Source organism: Adiantum capillus-veneris, chromosome 7 (assembly GCF_014529385.1).
Source record: "Adiantum capillus-veneris isolate H3 chromosome 7, ASM1452938v2, whole genome shotgun sequence".
Classification (NCBI taxonomy): Eukaryota; Viridiplantae; Streptophyta; class Polypodiopsida; order Polypodiales; family Pteridaceae; genus Adiantum; species Adiantum capillus-veneris.
In genome coordinates this window covers 51,282,056-51,307,755 of record NC_140937.1, presented here as the reverse complement: position 1 = coordinate 51,307,755, position 25,700 = coordinate 51,282,056, and the positions used below count along the sequence as shown (strand labels likewise).

The following is a 25,700-nucleotide window of genomic DNA, read 5'->3' as shown; positions in this document are numbered from 1 at the left end:
CAAGAACTATAATTAACCAAATTTGGTCAATTTTTTATCTCACTTTGAGGGTTTCAAAGTGGAGGATCTAGTCACATCAAAATTGAGCTTTGTGAACACCAAGGATCCCCATAGCTTCCACATCCACTCCATGAAGCTATTCTCTTGTATTCTTCTACTTCCAATTTCTCCCTTATGCATGATGGCTCCATGATGGTTGAGATCTTGTTGAGATTATGAATAGAACCAATGATTTATCTCTCTTGTTTGCTTTTTACAAGTGTATTTGAAGTGGCTAATCAAGTTTTATTATTCATGTAAGTGTTGTGTTTCTTTAAATGGTGGTGCTAACTTTTGTGCATCACAGGAGGAACAGAGTATGCAGCACGCTGTTTTTAATCATTAGTGCACACACATTGCCTCCATGGTGCATGTTGGAAGTAGCTAGATCACTTTATATTACATTGAGTGAGGACTATTGAGCATTTGATGGGTTGAGAATTGCATAAGTAGGAAAGAGTAGGCATATTGTTCTGAGTAGTAGACATGACAGAGCTTGCAATTCTATCACAGTGCATCTCTTGAGACCACCAATGTAGTGGTGTGTCTGTGTAAGATATTCTCCATACTCTAAGCTAGAGTCAACTTCCAAGTTGACCGGATTGACATATGTAGTCAATTGATACACTAAGGTATACTACTATGGATGTATAGTCATCAACTCATAAGTTGTGCTGCTATTTGTATCCATGTTTTACACATGGATGTGTTCAAATGAGGGGCCTCCCATTTCATCAATCTCAAGTCTAGATGTTCTCCCCTTTTTGTCTAGTACAATCATGCCATGGCATCACTTTGTATTGAATCCCCCCTTAAAAGAAGACTAGTTTCTCTACATTATGCCTACAAAAATAGATAGCAAAGTAGGTTTAGTAACACCGACTCCATGTTGACATGCATTTGACCATCACTCACCCATTCAATAATTCAAACTCAAAGTATGCACTAGCACATATAACACATAATAAATAACAATCACATCCACGACTTGGTTCTTATCAAGACCTTAGAAAAAAGTTGATCCCAATGAATCATTCAGCCATCACATTTAGGTTAGATGACCTCTGGCAAATGGCAAGACGAAGTAAATTCATTGTGTCAATCATTAATATCACCCAACTAGTGCTAGATACAAAATGTACCATACATTTGACCTTGCATACTTGAAAATACACGAAACTCAGGGGGGGGGGGGTGCACTATGTAATCAGGTTAATATATAACGTGAGTTCAAAAGGAGGGGTTTTAAAATGCAAAAATTTTAGGCAATTTAATAGAGATACATTAAAATAAGGGGTTTTTATATTCAATTTTGGAAAATTCCTAAAATAAAGGGCCATTTTATTCATTCAGACATGTTAAAAGAAGGATTTCTTTAATACCCCGGGACACAATGATATTTTAAAAGTAGAAATGCATGAATACTTTTCTCACATATTTAAGTGAAACAAAAAGTTTGATTTTTTAAAGATCATATCTTCACTTGGATAGAGCATAGGTTCCAAATTTGATGGACACATGTGGTTCAAACACTAATATTCATAATCTACCGTGAGACAAGGATTATGCATGTGGTGCCTCCTATGAAGAACAAAGTTCATTCTCACTCACCTACAATTTTTGAACATGAATGCAATGCTATAAGAGATTACACATATTTTCTCCAAATCCTTAGCACATTAGTCCTGGTCCGCATAATGATTCTTAGATCATGGGAGTTTGCAATAGATGTGACAAGTTTTCTTCTTCTTGAAATCCTTCTTCTTTGTTCTACTATTTGACCTTTTGAGATTCTCGTTTGGTTCCTTGTTAGATTTTGTTTGAGAAACCCATCTTGAAAGCATGAGCTCTACCAAAATCAATTACAAATGGTATGAAATTGCATTCCCATGGTCGTCTTCACAATGTCACACATGCCACAACACACATGCAGGCAACCACTTTTGGAAAACACCCACAACCAAAAAAGAGTTGCATATAATGTAGTCAACAACTCCATTGCACACAAAAGACAATCATTCTTGTAATGGGTCTTATATTTTTTCATGATACATGTATATGAAAAGTTGGCATTATCTTCATAATGTTGAGAACAAATTGGCATGCTCTCCATGTTCACCCCTTTCTCTCCTTTGTAGTCTATGTGGCTGCTAATCTTCGCTTCTCCAATATCTCCTATAGTCAATGGTCATTTGCATAGAACATCCTCTATGTTGTTTTTTTTCAATGCCCTTCATGTTACCATGTGACATTCCACTCCTGTCACACTCGTCTTGTAGCCTCCTCTTTTTTGTGGCTCCTAGTTCATCATCAACCTATCATAATAAATACTTTAGTAGGGTTTAGTGGTGAATATTTCATTATCCTTGGGTTTGATACGTTTCTTGACCAATTCTAGAATTGGATGAGATATATCTTGATAACGCACACCATGATGTAAAACCATTGTCTACAATCATAGTCATCCACAAGCATCAGCATCGTGCACTTTGATACCTTCTCAGATTTGGCTTTGCTACATGATTCATGCGCATAAGATTCATGCACATGCGTATGTATCTATACATATAGAGACACACATGCCATTAGTATGCACACACATATGCCAATATTGGCATATGTATACCCACAAAGACATAGACATGTCATTACTATGCACACACATATGCCAATATTGGCATATGTATTCCCCCCCCCCCCCCCCCCCACACACACACACACACACAATATGCCAATATTGGCATATGTATTCCCCCCCCCCCATGGTCGTCTTCACAATGTCACACATGCCACAACACACATGCAGGCAACCACTTTTGGAAAACACCCACAACCAAAAAAGAGTTGCATATAATGTAGTCAACAACTCCATTGCACACAAAAGACAATCATTCTTGTAATGGGTCTTATATTTTTTCATGATACATGTATATGAAAAGTTGGCATTATCTTCATAATGTTGAGAACAAATTGGCATGCTCTCCATGTTCACCCCTTTCTCTCCTTTGTAGTCTATGTGGCTGCTAATCTTCGCTTCTCCAATATCTCCTATAGTCAATGGTCATTTGCATAGAACATCCTCTATGTTGTTTTTTTTCAATGCCCTTCATGTTACCATGTGACATTCCACTCCTGTCACACTCGTCTTGTAGCCTCCTCTTTTTTGTGGCTCCTAGTTCATCATCAACCTATCATAATAAATACTTTAGTAGGGTTTAGTGGTGAATATTTCATTATCCTTGGGTTTGATACGTTTCTTGACCAATTCTAGAATTGGATGAGATATATCTTGATAACGCACACCATGATGTAAAACCATTGTCTACAATCATAGTCATCCACAAGCATCAGCATCGTGCACTTTGATACCTTCTCAGATTTGGCTTTGCTACATGATTCATGCGCATAAGATTCATGCACATGCGTATGTATCTATACATATAGAGACACACATGCCATTAGTATGCACACACATATGCCAATATTGGCATATGTATACCCACAAAGACATAGACATGTCATTACTATGCACACACATATGCCAATATTGGCATATGTATTCCCCCCCCCCCCCCCCCCCCCCCCCCCCCCCCCCCACACACACACACAGAGAGTGCCTTGGACAATGCATTTTCCTAGTTTGGCATATGAGGGTACCTTGTTGCCAGACAAGGGCCATAGTTCACTAGATCATTACATTACCATCAATAGTTTGTTTCCTAGTCCATGTTACACATGAATAAACATGTTATTGCATAAGTTTCCTTTTGCCTGGGATAACTTCAAAAAGTTGTGCTAATCATAGGGCCTTCTCTTTCCATACGCAATGGACATATGTTAATGTTTCATGATGCGAAAATTTAAAATCTATAACCAACTAAGAGTGGAAGATAATCACATATTCCTCTCAATAGGAAATCCAATCTATCCAATCACAATTGTTTCGCAAATTTTACGCACATTCTTCCCCAACCTTACTACCGCTAATTAAGATTAGAGAACATGATCATTAAGAAAAAACCAAAAGGTTATGTGTATGGAAACGATCTCACAAGAGCTAGACCAAATGGTGGAGTATTTTGGCATTCTCAAGTTGCGACGTTACACATAAGCCTTATTGTATTGGTGGTATAGGTCCTCAAACCATGTCCATGACATGCAAGGGACACAAATAGACCTGAGTAGTAACACTCCCTTTCTGATATAGGCATGATTTCTCTTTAGGTGCAAGAGCAGGGAGAGCACCCACAACGTCCACAAGTAGTCATGTTAGCACGATCCACTCCAAATACATGGGGTAGATGGGTAGGTGGAGAGGAGCTACAACAAGAGAGTCACAAAAATGTCAAGTCTCTCATCAGCTTTATGTAGCTAAAAAGCATAAAATGTTTACTTCACTTAATTGATAAATGCAAACTGTGTACCTTTTGCCATTGAAAGCAAGATTTAAAGGAAGATATTAGTCCTATATATTTATATGGAGAACCTTAGCACTTCAGTGTGTTACTTTTGCTAGAATTGTTGAGAAGAGATGAGAATACAGCTTGACAGAAATCAAGACGATGAAGGGGGAAATGCTTACCAGACTTTGCCATATTGAAAGGCTGTAGTATAAGCTGAGCTCTCGAAGCCACGATTGCACCTACATACCCATGCAAGATAGTGTGTGTTCAAATCCCACCATAAACAAGAAGATTTAAAAATTTTCTCATGTAGGAAAACGGAGTCTTTCTCAGTGTTTTTCATACAATGCATAACATCATGAGCTTTTGCTCGAGAGGCACCGCATACCTAGCTAGGTATGCGGCACCTCCCTCACAGAAGCTCATGACGTTGAGGTAAGTCACAATGTGGGAGAAGTTGTCCAAAACTTCTTGTGATACAATACATATGAAGCAGCCAACACCAACAGCTACTCACCCGGAGCAGGTGCTTCCGCAACTGCAGCTGGCGCCGCATCCGCACTTGCCTCCGCAGCATGTCGACGACATTCTTTCTCTCTCTCTCTCTCTCTCTCTCTCTCTCTCTCTCTCTCTCTCTGCTGGGCTGGTCTTGCTTCTACTTCGCAACCCACGAAGCCCCTTTTATGCTGCAGGCAAAGCCAGCAAGTGGTGGGCAATGAATGATAGCATTGAACTTACTGTAGGAATGGGCGTTGCTCGCATCGCTCAGTTGTAGTACTGCCCCTATAGCCGACAGGGCTTAGAATGATTCGTTGCTTTCCGCCGCTTGCTCAGAAGTAGTTTGTACTTCCATTATTATCCTAAATATAAGAGAGTTGTGTTCTTTTTCACCAACTTTTGCATTTTAGCACAAGTTTGTTAAAAAAAATGTTGCTATCCACTAGTCTTACTTGAACCTAATAATAGGCTCGCATACTTTTATATTTAAGAATTGTAACTTGCAAGTCTATTAGCAAGTCTTTTAATTGAAGGAACACTCCATGTAAAGGTAATCAACATTCCTTTTAGTGTCTTTAGAATAGTTTGATGAGAGTTCTGAAACCCACCGTGCAAAAGCCGCTACATGGGCAAGTTGGGCACAGGCCCATGACGAGAGAGAGAGAGAGAGAGAGAGAGAGAGAGAGAGAGAGAGAGAAAGTTTAATTTTGTACGATCCATCCCAAGAAACCTCAAAGTCTATCTAATAAGGAGCTTTGAACTCTAGACATATTGTATGAGAGAGAGAGAGAGAGATAGAGAGAGAGAGTGCTATAGAGAATTTGATGTCTAAGGGTTCAAGTTGGCCTATGAGGTAGAACAATGTATAGGTGTGTAATTTTTAGGTATCCAAAGCAAAAAGTGTTGAAAATAAACATTCTACAAAGTAAGATAGACTTACGTGTATGTGTGAGGGATTAGGGCCATGGAGCTCTAACTATAATGGATGTGAAACAATATGTGGAGGGGATTACAACCATGACAAAGCAAAAACTCTCTAGGTCCATCTAGTACCAAACTCTGGGTGTGTTATGGCATGCATAGGTGGATAGGGAATGAAGAGTCCCACAACCTATAGCCCTCTCCACGATCGGTGCTATAGAGAAAGTGGATGTGGTTGGTCGTGGGTTTGGTGGTTCTAGAATCAATGGTTGTCCAAGTACCTGATTTAGTCTCTATGGGTAAACATGCCATCAGGACGGGTCTTGAATGGGACTTGGTGAGGGGCTCCCATAGTTGGTACCATGCCACAACTAAATTGCAACTCATGAGAGTAGGTGGTACAACGCTAGCCCTTAGGCCTCCATGAACTCCTACTTTTTATGGTGGGTGAGGGTCTTCATATATCTACAAGCAACTTTCTTAGTGATCTTATCCAGTGCACATTTCATACAAAGATGTTAGTATCTCTCTACAATCCATATCATACCATATGTTCTTGGGCATAGTCCGAGAGTGTGTAGTGTCATTTGAGTGGGTACAATGTGGGAAGCTACACTGAGGGTTGATGAGTGTACAATGGAAGAAAGGTAGGTACTGAGTACCTCAATTGGTGTTGATGGGTCGAGTTGGTAAATGAGGTGTAGAAGGACACACAATCATATTGTTGGTATTACAGTTTGCACGGTTTTTTTGTAGCTGTATGGTTCCAGGTGTACACATGTGCTAGAAGACTTACCTTTGGTGAGCTTCCCATAGGCTCACTACTACATGACGCATATGCCAACTTTCCCACTGATCAAACACGACATCATGATATTTCTATGCTCCAAGAAATTGCTACAATCAAGGAGGCCAATCTAAGAAACACATATAATCCTCAACCTCTTATCTTGGAAACTTGGTTGTGGAATCAACCAAGGCTGCTACGTATGGTAGGTTTTTTTATGCAGTCATATATAGGTGTTTTTGCTTGGAATTACCATGATGTGGAAGGAATACCACCTAAGATAGGAGTACATATTAAACCCCTCATCAAAGGAGCTAAACTAGCAAGAGTTCGGGCCTACAATAGTTGAACCCACAAAGTATGCAGCTGCAATAAAGCACAAGTTGGAAAAGATGCAAGAGGCAGGTCCTATTGTTCTTGTGGAGCATTCCTAGTTGAAAAAAAGTATGCAATCACGATAAAGCATTATTTGGAAAAGATGCAAGAAGCAGGTATTATTGTTCTTGTGGAGCATTCCTAGTGGTTGGCCCCTATGGTAATAGCTCCCAAAAAGTAGTCCAACAAAATCCATGTCATTGTTTCCTTTAGAGGTATGAACAAGGCCACTATACAAGATGGGTTTCCCACATGATTCACTGAAAAGGTCTTGGAGGATGTGGATGGGCATGTACTGTATAGCTTTATGGTTGGGTTTCAAACATACAAACGAGCAGATGAAAACAGCTTGTGAGACTTCATAAGGTACTTTCATTTACACTAAGATGTCATTTGAATTGAAGAATGCTCCACCTTCTTTCAATCAAGTAGTACATGTGCATCATTTTTTGTCTGCTATTCACAGAGCATCTCAAAATCCTCATGGATGATTTTTTGAGCTTCTCAGGTGCTCGATGCTCTATGTTGGGGTAACCACCAATATGGCCGACTAGACACGTCCATACTAACTCACAACTAACCTTATTCTTTTACCAATGACTAAGGAGTCAATGAGCGTAATCTCACAACATACTCCACCATACATTGTGTACTCTTCTTCCTTATTGCACCCACACATCAGCACTCGAGTAGTAGCAAAGATACATGTACAAAATTTATATCTTAAAGCTATGAAATTTAAAGCAATGACTTTAGAAAAGTGTCTTTACTTATTCATGACTTCAATACATGTGTGGATAACTTGGATGGCTCAAAAGTTGCAAGGATACATGAAGTCTCCTCTAGCATTAAACACTCTCAAAATGATTGATCACTTGGTAAGAAATAATAGGATTTTCAAAATCGTGAAAGCAATATCATGCACCAAATAATGCAAGTGGTATTGTCCCTCTCTAATAAGAGCTAAGGATTTCAGCTTTAAGTGAAGTACACACAAAGATAACTTAGATCAAAATCTATTATCTCTATTGCATAGAGAGTGTAACAGGTGAAGAGCTCACACAGCAAGCGATCAAGAGGCATAAGGAGCAGAGCATAGGGGAGTTTGAGACCTAAGAATTTTTGTCACTTCCCATGCATGCACACTTCTAGGTGAGTTTTCGTTCTAATTTTCTAGAGCAGAATGCTTGTCATCTTGGGAGTATTCCCACCAAGCATGGTAGCCCTTTGAAGTTGTTTTTTCCCTCAAAATCTCCATTTGAGTAGCACATCAAAAGATAGCTATTTTGAAGCTTGAACGAGCCTATACATCACTTGAGCATGAGGTGGAGACAAGTTATCGGCACGAGAAAATACACACTCGGAGAGAGAGAGAGAGAGAGAGAGAGAGAGAGAGAGAGAGAGAGAGAGAGAGAGAGAGAGAGGATGTAGCGCACACACACAGAATGAGTTTTGGTTGAAGGATTTAGACTTGATCGAAGAGGATTCTTTTGGCATTGATACATAGGAGAAGTTAGTTCTTTTTTACATGCAGATACAACAAGTGGTTCTTCCTTGAGGATGACATGGATAGTAGGTTTACAAACTAGGAGCACCATGTTTTCTCCATTCAAACATTGTCTTAGTGTCACATGCATGCATCTAGTGGATTCTCAGTATTTTTTCAAAGATTCTTTGATTATCCATATGTGTTCTTTGGTTATATGAATTCCATGTGTGGTTATCTATCAAAGACTGAGTTTCAAGTTCATTTATAGCCATAACTAGTTTCAAGTTATTGGCTTACAAGTGCTGTTGGATACAATTACATGTTTCCGCATCCACTTTGGTAGTGAGTTGCATCAATTTACGCTTTTTGGTGGGAATATCCATATTGGTTTATGCATATAGCAAGCACTTTTGAGTGTTATGAGCTAGCTTGAGATCGGCATCCCAATAGAGATTGGACAATACCACTTGCATTATTTGGTGCATGTTTGTGTGCATTTTCTTGCTATCATTAGCAATGATTATACTTTGATGTATGTTGTGTTGCAATTACTGTCATAGTATGCTTTTGTCGATGCATTCTTTGGTACTTACCATAGTCCCATCCATTATCAAGACTTGATCCAAAAGATGGTCATCGTCGCTAAGCTTGACCATAGTCCAGTCTGCTGAGTCTTTTGGGTGAGGACGTATTTAGCCAGGGGATTCTTGAATTGTAATGTACCCAACATTTTTCAATAAAAATATTTCATTTACTTTGCAAATATTTAAGGTTGGCATTTTATTAAGTCAAAGAGCATTCTAATGGAACGATCAAATCAAAAATCAAACTTTGAAACTATTAAATATAACCCTTATTCATTTGAAAACAATAGGTTGATAGGGGAAACCTAAGCTTCAAGATTGTATCTAAAGATAAGAGTTGACCCTTAAGAAAGAAGGAGCAATTTTAGGAAAGGAAGAGTAATTTTAAAAGAGAAGGAGTAGTAGGAGTACTTTTAGGAAAGAAAGATTCTTTTTAGAAATGAGAGGAGGAGTTTAGTTTAGAGTTCTTTTCTTGGAATCCAAGCTTCTTCTTAGAGACTCAAATTCGTGCATCACGTTCCGTATCCGGGGAAAAAAAACCCGCAAACATGCGTGAACTTATCTCTCTTTTCTTCCCTCTATTCTTAGCTTGTGATTTTGGCCTTGAGAGCCTATATAAAGACCCCTCTCCCTTCACTTTGAAGACACATACTCTCAGAAGCAGAAGCTCTCTTGCCTTGATGTCAGAGTTACCTTCTTTCCCTCAAGCTCTCTCCTTCAAGCTTTCACCCTCAAGCCATCTCCATCACCAACTCTTTCTCTACCATCATCATGATATCCCTCAAATTCTTGAGTTCTCTTTCTCACTTTTCCCCTTCTCTTTTGTGATATGATGGCCCCGAAGCAAGGGACACGAAGCTCAAAGGACGCTCATGTCGCTCCACCTCCAAGAAAGGTGCAAAGGAAGGCATCAACTACTCCAAATGTTGCTCAAGCGGAGGTATTGGTTGCGAAAGAATTTGAAGCCCTCCAACCTCAACCACGACAGGTAGTCAAACGTGTTGCTAATCCGGTTAGATGAATTTATAATTCTACATTGTTATACATGATCACCGGTAAGTCAAGCCTAAGAATTCTCCTAAATTGTCCAAGAAACGTGATTATATCACAAGAAACAAGCATATGATTTCATAGAGTAGTGAAAGAATTGTTTGAATAATGGTTACTGTTTGATAAATTGTCTCTGTTTGATATTAGAATTTGGGTAATCATGTTTGAGGAATCACTTAAAGAAAACAATTGTTGAAAAAATATCTTCTTTCTGAAGGAGTACGAGCGGAAGTGCGACGCGAGAGAGAGTGTGAGAAGAAGAGCACAACGATATGGTGAACTCGCTCTACTGTAATGTGTAGAGCATAGTGAGTTCTTATTAGGTTTTACAAAAGAATATGTGTACATACCTGGCGGCCCGCCCACTTACCTGGGCGACCACATTGGGCTTTATACCCCAACAACCTCCCACTTAAAGTCCAATCTGGTACTTTAAGTGTGAGAGAAGCTACTATACAAGCTAATATACAATAGATGTAGAGAAGTGATGTACTACCCTACACCTAAGTGCTTGCGAAAATGCGCAAAGCTCTCTGAGGGAAGTCCTTTTGTAAGTAGATCAGCAGGATTTACTGTGGTGTGAACTTTGACAAGCTGAAGTTGCTTATCCTCGAGCATTTCCCTGATGAAATGATACTTCACATCCACATGCTTTGTCTTTGAGTGATAAACTGGATTGCGAGCCAATTGTATAGCACTTTGACTATCACAATATAACACAGGCATCTCTTCTTTGATTCCCAAATCTGTTACTAGTCGATTAAGCCAAATTGATTCTTTGCATGCCTCTGATGCTACAACATATTCAGCCTCTGTAGTAGACTGAGTAACACAATCTTGTAATCTAGAACGCCATGATACTGCTCCACCAGCCAATGTAAAGACATACCCTGACGTAGACCTTCGGTTGTCTAAGTCAACTGCATAATCTGAGTCTGTAAAACCCTTTACACTTAGCTCCTGACTCCCATAGGATATACGCATACTCTTTGTAGCTTTCATGTATCTCAATATTCCTTTCACTGCCTCCCAATGTTTCTTGCCTGGGTTTGACATGTATCGACTTACTACTCCCACTGCAAATGCAATGTCTGGGCGAGTAGAAATCATTGCATACATCAAACTACCCACTGCAGACGCATATGGAATCATATCCATTTCAGCCTGTTCTTCCTCAGACACAGGACAATCTTGTTTGCTAAGTTTCACATATGGTGGCAATGGAACACTCAATGCCTTTCCCTTCTCCATATATAAACATTGCAAAACCTTGTCAATATACTCTGTTTGAGATAACCAACTCAACTTCTTTGATCTGTCTCTCTCAATGCGCATACCAAGGATATGACTTGCCTCACCCATGTCTTTCATGTCAAACGATTTTGCCATCTTTGACTTCAAAGCTTAAATTTCTTCCAAGTGCTTGCCAGCAATCAACATGTCATCCACATACAAAATAAGGATCAGCCAACTACCATCCTTTGCCTTCTTTGTATATAGACAGTGATCGAACTCACTACGTTTGTAACCTTGAGAAAGCATAAACTTGTGGAATTTATGGTACCATGCCCTCGGTGATTGTTTTAAGCCATAAAGACTCTTTAACAACTGGCATACCCAATCTTCCTTGCCTTTCTCAACAAACCCTTCTGGCTGCTGCATGTAAATTTCCACATCTAAATCACCATGCAAGAACGATGTCTTGACATCCATTTGGTGCGACACCAAATCTAATATGGCAACCAATGCAAGAAAGCATCTCAATGTAGTCATCTTGACCACCGGAGAGAAGACTTCATCAAAGTCAATGCCTTGTTCTTGCTTAAAGCCCTTGGCAACAAGCCTTGCTTTGTACTTTGGCTGACTATCATGAGCGGTGATCTTATACCTGTAAACCCATTTACAGGGTAGAGCCTTTTTGCCCCGTGGTAATTTAACTAGCTTCCATGTCTGGTTTTTATGCAGAGCTGTCATCTCTGACTGCATGGCCAATTGCCAATTCCCGGAGTCCTTCATTTGCACTGCTTCCTTGTAACATGAAGGCTCATTGCAATCAGTCAACATGACATAGTTCATAGATGGAACAAACCTATCAGGAGGTCGCGTGACACGTCCAGATCTACGCACAATAGGTGGCTCAGTCTCAGCCACAACCTGTGGTTCCACTCTATCCTGTCCTTGATCCTCCTGAGCCCTGACATTTTGTCTTGCACGTGCAGGTCCATCTTCTTGGAAGACAACTCTTCTAATCTCCTCAACCCTCTCTGGTTTAGAATGATATTTGGATTCATTAAAGTGAACATCATTGCTGCGGACAACCTTTCTGGATTCGGGATCCCAAAGTCTGTACCCCATCTCACCAGAATTACCATAGCCTAGAAAGATGCACTTTCTACTCTTTGGCTCAAGTTTGTTCCTAAATTCCTTTGGAACGTGAGTATATGCCTCACAGCCAAAGACTCTGAGACGCTTTTATGAGGGCATTTTGCCTAACCATACCATCTCTGGCACTGAATCCTTCTGCAAAACCTTGCTAGGAGATCTATTTACAAGATGAACAGCTGTTGATACAGCTTCAGCCCAAAACCCATTTGGCAGTTGTGCATTAGACAACATACTTCTGACCTTCTCTTGTATGGTCCTATTCATCCTCTCAGCAACACCATTTTGAGGAGGATTGTAAGGAGCAGTAAGTTCACGTTTTATACCTTTTGACTCACAAAAGTCCTGAAAGGCCTTTGAAACATACTCTCCACCATTGTCAGTTCATAAGCATTTAAGCTTCTTGCCACTCTGATTCTCCACAAGTGTCACAAACGTTTTGAAAACACTAAACGCTTCATCCTTGTGCTTGAGAAAGTAAACCCATACTTTCCTCGAGTAATCATCTATAAATCTATAAATGACATATGTCCTAGCCGGCTATGCCACAAAGAAACGTTCGGCTGCTCGGTTACATTGATTACATTTTTAGAGACATTTGATACATAAATCATGTAAAGTGCTCCAGACTTTACTCCATGTGCTACTGTCATAGAACCCTTGGATATCTTCCACATGTTCTGTCCAAAGATGGTGACGTAGCCAGCATCATCAAGTAAACCTGTGTTGATCAAGCTCTTTGTAATTGCGGGAACATGTCTCACATTCTTTAGCGTGAAAGAAGAGCCATTCTGAAACTTCAATTGAACATCTCCAACACCTAAGATCTCACATGTCTGCCCATTGCCTAGCCGAACATGATCTTTAGTGGTCACATAAGAAGTAAACCACTCCTTGTTTGGAGGCACATGAAGTGACATGGTCTTCTCACCATGGTCTTGAGCTTTCTCTTTGCCTTTTTCTGCTTTCCATTCTCTGCAGTCTCTTTTCATGTGACCCTTCTTGCCACAATGGTAGCATTCTATGTCACTCTTGCCTTTAGCACTGCGGGACTTGCTACGAGACTGATTCCTCTTTCCACCTTTGTACTTTTCTTTGGTCCTTCCCCTGAAAACTAAGGCTGTTCCTTTGCCTTTGTCCATTGTCTTTCTATTGGTTTCTTCAGTAAGCAGACTTCCTTCTACACCTGCTATGTTCAAACCATCTGGAGGTGCAGAATTACTCAAAGCTGTGCGAAAAGTGTCCCGAATTTCCGGCAATGTGATCAATAGGAACATAGCTCTAACAGGTTCATCAAACTTGACACCTTGAGCTGACAACTGACTATAGATTGTGTTGAATTCATTCAGATGATTGGACATAGGTGTCCCTTCTTTCATCTTCAAGTCAACAAGATTCTTAAGCCAGTATACATGTGAAGCTGCACTCTGCTTCTCATAAAGATCACTCAGCTTTAACCATGCTTGATAAGCCGACATCTCGTCTGCTACATTGAAGTAAACGCTTTCTGCCAAAGTCAGCATAATGGTAGAAAGTGCCAATTCATCCATTTCGCTCCATTCATCTTCATCCATATCTTCTGGTTTTATCCCCTTGAGCTTTATAGGTTTTATCTGCTTCTTTTGTACCAACACGTGCCAAATCTGCTTCTTCCACAATGGGAAATTGGTTCCATCCAGCTTCTTGATATTGTAAAGAGCAGTGTCCTGTGATCCAGCCATAGCTACGCTTAACAGTGGTTTACTTTCCTGGGAAAAATTCGGCAGAGTTTCCCCTGTAAATTGACCTCTGAACCAATATCAACCTGTCAAATGAACCAAGAAAGCTTCAGATTCTACATAAATTTTGGCAGAGTCTCCTTTGTAAAATGTCTCTGGTGTACTCAAAAAACAGATCAAAAAATAGCTCAAAAAACACTGTCTCTCTGACACTGTAAGCTGCGGGTAAACCTGTCTTGCACCTGTACTGTCTCTCACTGTCCTGTCATTGTCCTATAAACATAGACTGCGACAATGCCTCAATGGCAGTAAAGCAAAGATGCAATCCCAACTGTCTAACTCACAGTCAATACATCCTAGCTGCCTATCTAAGGGTGCTCGAGGGATCGCTCCAAGACCTGTATCACCGAAAGGATCTCAACATTCGAGAATCCCCCAGCTCAATAAAACCTCACTCAACCCTCAACAAAGGCTACAGTAAATCTGACAGTACATAGACTTCCCACAAAGTCATACATCCACAAATTTCCCACTATATGCTGTAACCGCTGTGGCGGTTGTTTGCTGCGTGACTCACAGCAAGCAAACCCTCAACAAACATACATCATCTCTGACAATACATCCCATGTGGAAGTACCTGCAATGTCAGGATGAAATCTAGAATATCAAGCAGCAAACACAAGCTACCTGATGAACTAGTGGATGTCGCCTACAGTCTGTGTGTAGATGCGCCCGTGTCGTATGTGACACGCCTCCAAGAACTGTGAGCCATCCTTCGATGTGTAGATAGCCACAAATCAACACTCTGGGAATGTCGATATCCTCAGCACCTGCAGTCGTAGGCCGAAAACCCCCAATTTGCAGAGTCGGATCTGCACCCGTCGAGACCACGTAGTCGAAAATGGCCTGCGCAGACCTTTGTCGAAGCCGAACGGTGGCCGAGATGACCTCATAATGAAATTCTGAGAACACCAAGCCCTTCGGTCCCTCCCACAGGATTTGGGGCCGTGTCTTCGCCTGTCGAATTTCACTCCAATCTGAGCTGGTGACTCTAGCCTCCTGCAGTGCTACCCCGAGCCTCGATCTGAGCTCTGATACTAGTTGAAGGAGTACGAGTGGAAGTGCGACGAGAGAGAGAGTGCAAGAAGAAGAGCACGACGATATGGTGAACTCGCTCTATTGTAATGTGTAGAGCATAGTGAGTTCTTATTAGGTTTTACAAAAGAATATGTGTACATACCTGGCGGCCCGCCCACTTACCTGGGCGACCACATTGGGCTTTATACCCCAACACTTTCCAGATTGAACTCATGGTTAGCGAGGTGATTCTCGTGGTTAGCGGAGATTAAGTTGAGATTTTGAGCTCTCTTTTTGTCTATTGCGGTTAGCAAGATACCTTGCGGTTAGTAGGATGCCTTGCAGTTAGCAAGATGTTCCCTTGCAGTTAGCGACTGGGAAATTATGCACATTTTCCAATTAGCGAATTAGTAAATCCTTTGCAAAGGCTCTGTTGGTTAGACAGAGAAAGTCCACAGGTAGCGGCAAACTCTTAAAAATAATTGAAAGATTCATTTTTGTTGAATTATAGGACTGTCTTTATTAGACCATGTTTGAGAAAGAAATGTTTTGGTGATGTTTGAAGGGCTGGATGAAAGAACATGTGCCTGGAATTAAGAAAAGAATATTGTTTGTATATGTGAAATAGTGTGATAAGAATTAGAAAACAAGCTAAAAAGTGTGGGTGTGGGGTGGAAAGTAAGGGCTGGCTCAGGTTGCCAGTCAAGGATGGGCGGTCTCGATTAGTGGAGAAACTCTCCACTCCCTCTTATTAAGAGAAACGAAATTAGAGACTCATTGTGCCAAGGGTCGAGAAGTCCCTACGTGTCCCTGAAAGCTATGGACCCAATTAGTCAGGTAATTTTCACAAGATTACTAGTTAGTTTAAACTAAGTCTCATATCATATTTATGGTTTATGTATGGTGGCCGTGCTCTTAAACGTGGGTAAAAAGGCGTTGTTTATGGATTTAAAATATATCAATGATATTTCATCTTTATGTTAGGAAGTAGTTTTCATTAGAATCCTTGATTTATCGACCTGGCTTGTGGTGTATGACCCTTATAAGCACAAACATGATGGATAGAGGACTTCCTCTCTTCTGTTGCTTGTATCTCTACTTTGTGGATCTAGAGTAGGGTGTCGTCAACGGAGAAGGAGAATAAAGGAAGACCATCTATCAAGTTGCCCCAATCTTCTTGGGGTTGGGGACCTCACAATTGTATCAGAGCCTAGGTTAAAAAGATTTAATTGGCTACTTCAAGCTTCATCGTGTATACCCATTACCCGACTCACAAAGGTATTACATTATTCCAATTGATTTGTACCATAGTTATGGTAAAAACCTCTATTATATATTCTCATGAGAGATCTTTTGTAGACCCCTATATGACTTTTTGATGAGTTTATGGATAGTAATGTTTTGCTTCAAAAGATTGTTGATTGGTAAGTCATTTGATTGAGTTGTTTTTCTTCAAAAAAAAATGTATGATTGGCTAAATCGTGTGATTGACAAAAGTCATGACTGGTTAAGTTATGGAACTGAGTTCTAATGGGCTAGGTAAGTCATGACTGGTCAAGTCATGTGATTGAGTTTTGATGGACTAAATAAGTCAGAATTGGTTAAGTCATATGGAATAGATTGGATAAGTCATGATTGGTAAAGTCATGTGGTTGAACTTTTAATGGACTTGATAAGTCTCAGTCTAGAAAATACCCTAGTGTTTTGGGCTATTATGAATATTAACGTTAATATATGCGTACACTCAGGAGAACCCTCAAATCACTCCTATAATGGAAAACCCTCAGAACGATGCTATCTATACAGAGATTCAAGAGAAGAATTTATTGCTTAAACAAATGCAACCAACTTCTTTTAAAGGAGAGGGTATTGATATTGAGAAGGATGCAAAAGTATGGATCAAAGCTATGGATAATTACTTCTTGGCTGCAAGGACTGCACTTGCAAATCAAGCGATGCTAGGGATGTTTTGCCTCTGTGGTGAAGCAAACTTATGATGAGAACAACATTGTCGTGACATGGGAGTGTTCGAGAACTCCCATAGTTGGAGGAAAATTAAACAAGCACTACAGGAAAGATACTTACCTCCTGTCCATGAAGCATTGAAGATCAATGAGTTCTTTAGCTACAGTTTAACCTTGGAAGAGTACTACTCAAAGTTTGTAAGACTTAGACGTTATGCTTCACAAATGATTATAGAGCAGTAGGTAGCCCGTTTTTATCAAGGTTTAAGAGAATCAATCAGCTCGCGATTAAAAGCCATGAAACCTACTACTATTCAAGATTCTTTAATACGAGCTAAGCCCTTAATGAAGGAGTAAGGAATTAGAAGGAGATTCAAACAAAATCAAAGTTTTAACGGTGCCAGGTGACCAATAAGACTTACCAATAATAGTGCACAACCACAAAGAGCTTATGCTGCTAACGCTCAATGGACATAACTATGGACGAGGTGGTGGATGAGGTAGAGGGCAAGGAAAAGCAGCGAAACCCTTTGTAAGAGGTTCATGCACATGCACAATGCCCATGCACATGCAGTCATAGGAGAGCCTACCCTTGGTGAAGAAGAAGAGAGAGCAAGAATTTATGCAGCTATTGACAACCCTGGAGCTGAAAGATAATTCTCTGTTATTCAAACACCAGCCACTCATCAAGGTAAACCTTTTAACCTCCTCATAATTGTGGCAGTACTCATTCTTTTCTATCCCCGAAGTGCTTGCAAAAGTTGAACCTGAATAAAAAACAAGATAAACCCATGACAGTAGAATTGGTTAATGGGAAAACTGTGGTATCACGATATTCTGTGGAAACCCTTGACTTTGAACTAGGAGGATATGCTACTTCAGCTTTCTTTAGAACCCTACCAGTTGGGATGTATGATGGAATTCTTGGAATGGATTGGTTATCTAGGAATCACGCTAGCATCCACTGTGGCCTAGGTAGTATGAGCTTTAGAGATAGTCATGCTAAGCAAGTCGAAGTACAAGGAAATAATGGGATTCCAAAGATTCAATTAGTTAATTCCAACCGTCTACTCAAAGGTATGAGGGCTGGACAACAAATATTTGTGGTCAAGCTGAACAAGATCAATCCAAAATCAAGCATTACAAAACCCTCTTGGCTTCATGAATATTTAGATGTCTTTCCTGAAGATCTCACCTCTCTTCCTCCCAATCGAGAGATTGATCATGAGATAGAGATTCTTCCAGGAAGTGAGCCAGTGTCAAATAGACCTTTATATAATGGTGCTACCAAAGGCCATTGAATTGAAAGAACAGCTTCGTCAAATTATAGAACAAGGATTTATTAGATCGAGTAAATCAAGTAGGGGAGCACCAGTACTTTTTCAAGAGAAGAAAGATGGGACTTTATGACTCTGCATTGATTATAGAGGACTAAAGCAGGTAATAGTTAAGAACAACTATCCTATCCCACGAATCGATGACTTGTTGGACAGATTACATGGTTCCAAGGTCTTCTCAAAGATAGACCTAATATTTGGTTATTATCAAATTAGAATAAAGGAATTTGATATTCCAAAGACAGCTTTCAACACCCGATATGGGCATTTTGTGTTTATAGTAATATCATTTGGTCTGACTAATGCTCCAACTACATTTAATAGATTTATGCAGGATATTTTCAGGCTGTACCTAGATGACTTTGTTCTTGTCTTCTTTGATGATATCCTCATCTACTCAAAGGATGAAGAAGAACATGAAGGCCACCTGAGAAAGGTGTTGGATATTCTTCAAGAACACAAGCTATATGCAAAGATGAGCAAGTGTTCATTTTTTACTCCAAGGATTGAGTATTTGGGATTTATTGTTTTGCATGAAAGAATCTTAGTGGACTCTTCTAAAGTTCAAGACATTGTTGAATGGCCTCATCCATCAAATGCAAGTGAGCTTAGAGGATTCTTGGGAATCACAGGATCTTATAGAATCTTTATAAAGGATTATGCAGTGATTGCTTCACCCTTGACCGACCCTCTAAGAAAAGGACTGAAGATAAGATGGGAACCACTACACTAAGAAAGATTTGACCAACTTAAGCAGTATGTGACTACAACACCATGCCTAAAGCTACAGATTTCAACCAAGCCTTTGAAGTTGTCATTGATGCTAGTGGAGTCGTAGTTGGAGGAGTATTAGTTCAAGAAGGCAGACCAATAGCTTTCACCTTATGTAAGCTTAAGGTTCATGAAAAGAACTATCCCACCCATGATCTCAAACTATTGGCAGTCATTCACGCTCTAAAGCTATGGAGACACTACTTATTGAGAAGGAAGTTTCGACTCATAACCTACCATAAGAGCTTATAGTGGATTTTCACCCAAGTAACCTTGAATATGTGACAAAGGTAATGGGTAGAACTTTTGCAAGAGTTTGACTTTGCTATTATCTATCCTCCCAAAAAACAAAACATGGTTGCTGATCACTTAGTGGAAAACCCTTTTTGAGTCTCATTTCTATTTCCAACAATCCAATCATTGAAAATATTAAGGAAGTTGCATCATCTGATCCAGAGTATCAAAAGCAGCTTAACCTTGTTCGATCCAGAGATTCATAGAATTTACCTTCAATGTTACACTTCTCACATGATGGACCTTGTCTCTATTATAGAGATAGGTTATGTGTACCAAAGGACCCTAATTTAAACAAGGCTATCTTAATTTTAGTCCCATGATATCCCTACGTTAATACACCCAAGATATCGAAGACTCTCAATGGTGCACAAAAAAGTATCTATTGGAATGGACAAAAGTCAGATGTTCTATGCTATGTTCGTCAATGCTTGACATGCCAAAGGATTAAAGCTGAGAGAGTTAAACTTCCTGGTAAACTTCAACCCTTGGACATTCCCCAAATGAAGTGGGAGTGTATAAGTATGGACTTTGTCATTGGATTACCTATGGTACAAGGAGAGTATAACTCACTTATGGTAGTTGTTGACCTGCTCACAAAGGTTGTGCATCTCATACCAGTCAACACAACTTTTACCGCCGCTGATATTGCATGACTATTTGTTAAAGATATTTTTATATTGCATGGATTGCCCAAATGGATTTTAAGTGATCGAGATGTGAAGTTCACTTCAAACTTTTGGACCTCACTCTTCAAGGCAATTGGGACAGAGTTAAACTTTAGTATTGCATACCATCCTCAATCAAATGTTCAAACAGAACGAGTCAACCAAGTCATTGAAGATATTCTTAGAGCTTATTGCAGTAGAGAACCTAAGCGGTGGATTCAATTTTTACCTCTAGTGGAATATGCTTACAATGCTTCTCATCATCAAAGCATTGGTATGACCCCACTTTTTGACTTGTATGGTCAAGAATGTGTCTCTCCACTCAGCTTTTTTGACCCTACCATCAGAGTTGAAGCCTCTAAGAAGATGCTAGAACAAATGGAAAATCAAACAAAAGCCATCCAAAAATACATTCAGGCAGCTCAAGATCATCAAAAGCAGTATGCGGATAGTAAGAAATCTGAAAGAAGATTCAAAGAAGATGACAAGGTTTTTCTTCGGATCCATCCAAAGAGAAGTACCTTATCACTTGGAAAGTACAAGAAGCTTATTCCTTGTTATTGTGGCCCTTACAAAGTGATCAAATGTATAGGAACCCAAGCTTACAAGTTGAAGTTGCCAGCTCATATCAAAGTCCATGATGTATTTCATGTAAGCTTATTAAAACCCTATATTCCCATTGATGATCAACTCCTCAATGATGAACAAATTATCATGTCTACTCAAAACATCTTGGAACTCCAACCTTCTAGAATTTTGGAGACTCGAGAGAAGATTGTTCAAAACAAAGCTCTCAAAGAACACCTTGTTCAGTGGAAGGACTATCCTGAAGAAGATGCAACATGGGAAGATGAAGCCACCCTAAAGAAGGACTATCCTCACTTTTTCTCGAGATGAGGACATCTCAAATCCCTAAGTTGGGGAGATTGTAATGTACCCAATATTTTTCAAAAAAAGTATTTCATTTACTTTGCAAATATTTAAGGTTCACATTTTATTAAGTCAAAAAGCATTCTAATGGAACGACCGGATCAAAAATCGGACTCTGGAACTATTAATTATGACCCTTACTCACTTGAATACAATAGGTTGATAGGGGAAACCTAAGCCTCAAGATTGTATCTGAAGATAAGAGTTGACCCTTAAGAGTACTTTTAGGAAAGATAGAGTCTTTTTAGAAAAGACAGGAGGAGTTTAGTTTAGAGCTCTTTTCTTGGAATCCAAGCTTCTTATTAGAGACTCGAATTCACGCATTGAAATCCGTGTCTTTGCTTCCCTCTATTCTTAGCTTGTGATTTTGGCCTTGAGAGCCTATATAAAGACCCCTCTCCCTTCACTTTGAAGACACATACTCTCAGAAGCGGAAGCTCTCTTGCCTTGACGTCGGAGTTACCTTCTCTCCCTCAAGCTCTCTCCTTCAAGCTTTCGCCCTCAGGCCATCTCCATCATCAACTCTTTCTCTACCATCATCGTGTTGTCCCTCAAATTCTTGAGTTGTCTTTCTCACTTTTCTCCTTCTCTTTTGCGATACGATGGCCCCGAAGCGAGTGACCCGAAGCTCAAAGTATGTTCATGTCGCTCCACCTCCAAGAAAGGTGCAAAGGAAGGCATCAACTACTCCAAATGTTTCTCAAGCGGAGGTATTGGTTGCGGAAGAAGTCGAAGCCGTCCAACCTCAACCACGAGAGATAGTCGAACGTGTTGCTAATCCGGCTAGATGAATTTATAATTTTGCATTGTTATACATGATGACTGGTAAGTCAACGCTAAGAATTCTCCTAAACGGTCCAAGAAACGTGATTATATCACAAGAAACAAGCATATGATTTCATAGAGTAGTGAAAGGATTGTTTGAATAATGGTTGCTGTTTGATAAATTGTCTCTGTTTGATATTAGAAGTTGGGTAATCATGCTTGACAAATCACTTAAAGAAAACAATTGATGAAAGAATATCTTGTTTTCAAATTGAACTCACGATTAGCGAGGTGATTTCGCGGTTAGCGGAGATTAAGCTGAGGTTATCAGCTCTCTTTTTATCTCTTGCGGTTTGCAAGATACCTTGCGGTTAGTAGGATGCCTTGCAGTTAGCAACTGGGAAATTATGCGCATTTCGTGGGTTGCGAATTAGTAAATCCTTTGCAAAGGCTCTATTGGTTAGACAGAGAAAGTCTATGGGTAGCGGAAAACTCTTAAAAAATAATTGAAAGATTCATTTTTGTGGAATTATAGGACTGTCTTTATTAGAACATGTTTGAGAAAGAAATGTTTTGGTGATGTTTGAAGGGCTCGATGAAAGAACATGTGCCTGAAATTAAGAAAAGAATATTGTTTGTATATGTGAAATAGTGTGGTAGTAAATAGAAAACAAGCTAAAAGGTGTGAGTGTGGGGTGGAAAGTGGGGGTTGGCTCAGGTTGCTAGTCAAAGATGGGTGGTCTCGATTAGTCGAGAAACTGTCCACTCCCTCTTATTAAGAGAAGCAAAATTAGAGACTCATTGTGCCAAGAGTCGAGAAGTCCCTAACATACGTGCCCCTGAAAGCTATGGACCCAATTAGTCGGGTAATTTTCACAAGATTACTAGTTAGTTTAGACTAAGTCTCGTATCATATTTATGGTTTATGGATGGCGCCGTGCCTCTTAAACATGGCGAAAAAGGTGTTGTGTATGGATTTTAAATATATCAATGAGATTTCATCTTTATGTTAGGAAGTAGTTTTCATTAGAATCCTTGATTTATTGACGTGGCTTGTGGTGTATGACCCTTATAGCCACGAACATGATGGATAGAGGACTTCCTCTCTTCTGTTGCTTGTATCTCTACTTTATGATCCGGAGTAGGGTGTCGTAAACGGAGAAGGAGAATAAAGGAAGTCCATCTATCAAGTCGCCCCAATCTTTTTAGGGTTGGGGACCTCACATGACTATTGAGATTCTTCGGTTATACAAGTTTTTTAGAGCACCCCTTTTTTGAAGACTTTCCATAGGTTATGTATGGTGATGACTAAGTGCTTTTGAATCCATGTTAGTGATCTATTTGGGTCAATTCAGTGATCAATTTATACACACTGCTAGTTAGTCATACTCGTTATGCAGTAGTGTTTGATTTTGAGATCATTTTCTTCCATTTTCATTTGAGATTTTTCTCCACTTATAGCGGCAACTCTGCCAAAATTTCCCTAGAATTCTTGCCATAAATTTGTTCTTCTTGACATAGTGATTACCTCTTGTAGTTATGGCCTCTTCTTTTGATAAAGACGTCTATAACATCAAGAAGTTTGACGGCACAATCTTTTCCATATGAAAAGAGCAAATTAAGGACGTCTTGATCCAAAAAGATAGTTGGAGTCACTGTTTGAGTGCAAAGAGGGCAATGGGTATATGGATGCACAGTGGAAAGTTCTTGATGCCAAAGCTAGATCCACCATTCATCTACATCTTGTAGAGTAAGTGTATTTCACTGTTGTTAAGTGAAGCAACTTTTAAGCCTTATGGGATAAATTTTGAAGTACGTATGAGATGAAGAGCACAATTGTTCAAGTTTTCTTGATAAAGAAGCTATTTGAGCTATGTATGAAAGAAGGTCGCACAATTTTTGGATACTTAAATGATTTCAACATAGCTTTCAGTCAATTGACATCAGAATGATTCGATTTTGATGAAGAGGTGTAGTCTATCTTCTTGTTATTCTCTCTACTTTCCTCAAGGAGCACTCTTTGCATAGCCATCAGTAACAGTGTGCCAAAGTGCAAGTTACTCTACAATGATTGTAGTCGATAGTTTGCTCTCACTGAAGAGATTCACAAGAAATCCATTGATCCTACCAAGGGTGTTGATACATATGGTGCTTGCGAGTGGAGGTTTAGAGTGAGCTTTTGCATATATTTTCTCATCGACCAAATCTAGAAAAAAGATCGCTTCGAAAAGATTTTTCAGAGCGAGGACAAGTTTTTTTGTTCCCTCCCTCTCTCTCCTTCTCTACCTCTCCGCTCCTCTACTCCTCTCTCTCACTCCATTTGTCTCCTATTACCTCTCCCTATCTCTAATTTTCTTTAGCTCCCACTCCTTCAATCTCTCTCTCTCTCTCCATATATATATATATATATATATATATATATATATATATATATATATATATATCCCTTCCATCTCTATCTTAATGTATGCACTATGCAAATATGAGACAAAATGAAAGCTTATCCTTTGATAATAGCTGCATCTCTCTCTCTCTCTCTCTCTCTCTCTCTCTCTCTCTCTCTCTCTCTCTCTCTCTCTCTCTCTCTCTCTCTCTCTCATTTCAAGGGAATTGGAGGAAGTTCACTTGTATGATCTTTACTTCAATGGATGAGAAAGAGTCGAATCACTCTTGAAAGTTACTTTTACACATGTATAATAGCACGGGTATGCTCATTTTCAATGGTCTATCTTTGTGGAGTGGAACCAATGGATTTACATGTAGAAAACACAATGGGGATAGTGTGATTGACAATATGCTACTCTTCAAAGCCATCATGTATAGCATAAAGAGTTTTATGCTTGGCGCATGGACCCCAAAATTAGAACATCGAACCTTATGTATTGACATTGCATGTGGAGAGGAAACTAAGTATGATAATCTCATCCAAAGGAAAAAGAAGTTGTCACTATGTATGGATTTCAAACGGGAAGTTATGTACGTTAAAATGGTTGAGCAAAAGTTATGGTTGACAAAGCTTCAATATAATGCACCATTGGAAACTAAATGGGAAGCATTCAAGAAAGTTATTTGTTCTTGTATCAAAGATCAACAAAGATAGATCACACAAAAGATGGTTTGATAAAGAATGTCAAGATGCTCCAAAGTTCTTGATAAAGCTTGATGCAACTATGGACAAAGACAACTATCAAAGTCATTTTTGCATACATACAAGGCATTTATTCAAAACAAGAGAAGGAGATGGGAAGTAAAGCAACAAATTTTTCAAGTCCAAGAAAAGGCACATGCATGTGGAAGACTTTGGAGAAGTTTGAGGGACAAGCGGGTTGAGAGTTTTGGTAACTTGAGTCTTGTGGATATGTACACACATTGTAGGAAACTATATGAGCAACCAAATACGGGAAAAATACCATTTCATGATTCACTTCCATGTATGCCCTCTTTTTTTATTATTGAGGATGTATGTGGTGGGCTCGAAAAGTTGGCCTCTCGCATAGCAAGAGATTTCAAGGTATCAAGCCGGAAATGATTAAATGGACGAGAGATTTTACACAAGTGGATGTGTGATATGTTCATTCTTGCACTTCAACATGGTGTGCTTTATAATTGGAGTACTAATTGGGTCAAGCCTTTCCATAAAGGAGCGGA

General features: G+C 39.6%; 1 long non-coding RNA gene across 2 annotated transcripts; it reads right to left on the bottom strand.

The window, feature by feature from the left end:
* Positions 1–2,930: 2,930 nt before the first annotated feature.
* On the bottom strand, positions 2,931–5,205 carry LOC147453839 (uncharacterized). 2 transcript variants are annotated; one of them, XR_015188756.1, is made up of 3 exons: positions 4,960–5,205; positions 4,622–4,681; positions 2,931–3,227 (listed from the first exon to the last, which is right to left on the bottom strand). It is a non-coding gene; the product is annotated as an uncharacterized LOC147453839 (long non-coding RNA). The 2 variants fall into 2 exon arrangements; XR_015188757.1 differs by lacking the exon at positions 2,931–3,227 and adding an exon at positions 4,098–4,359 and having other exon boundaries at positions 4,960–5,116.
* Between the last annotated feature and the right edge of the window lie 20,495 nt (positions 5,206–25,700).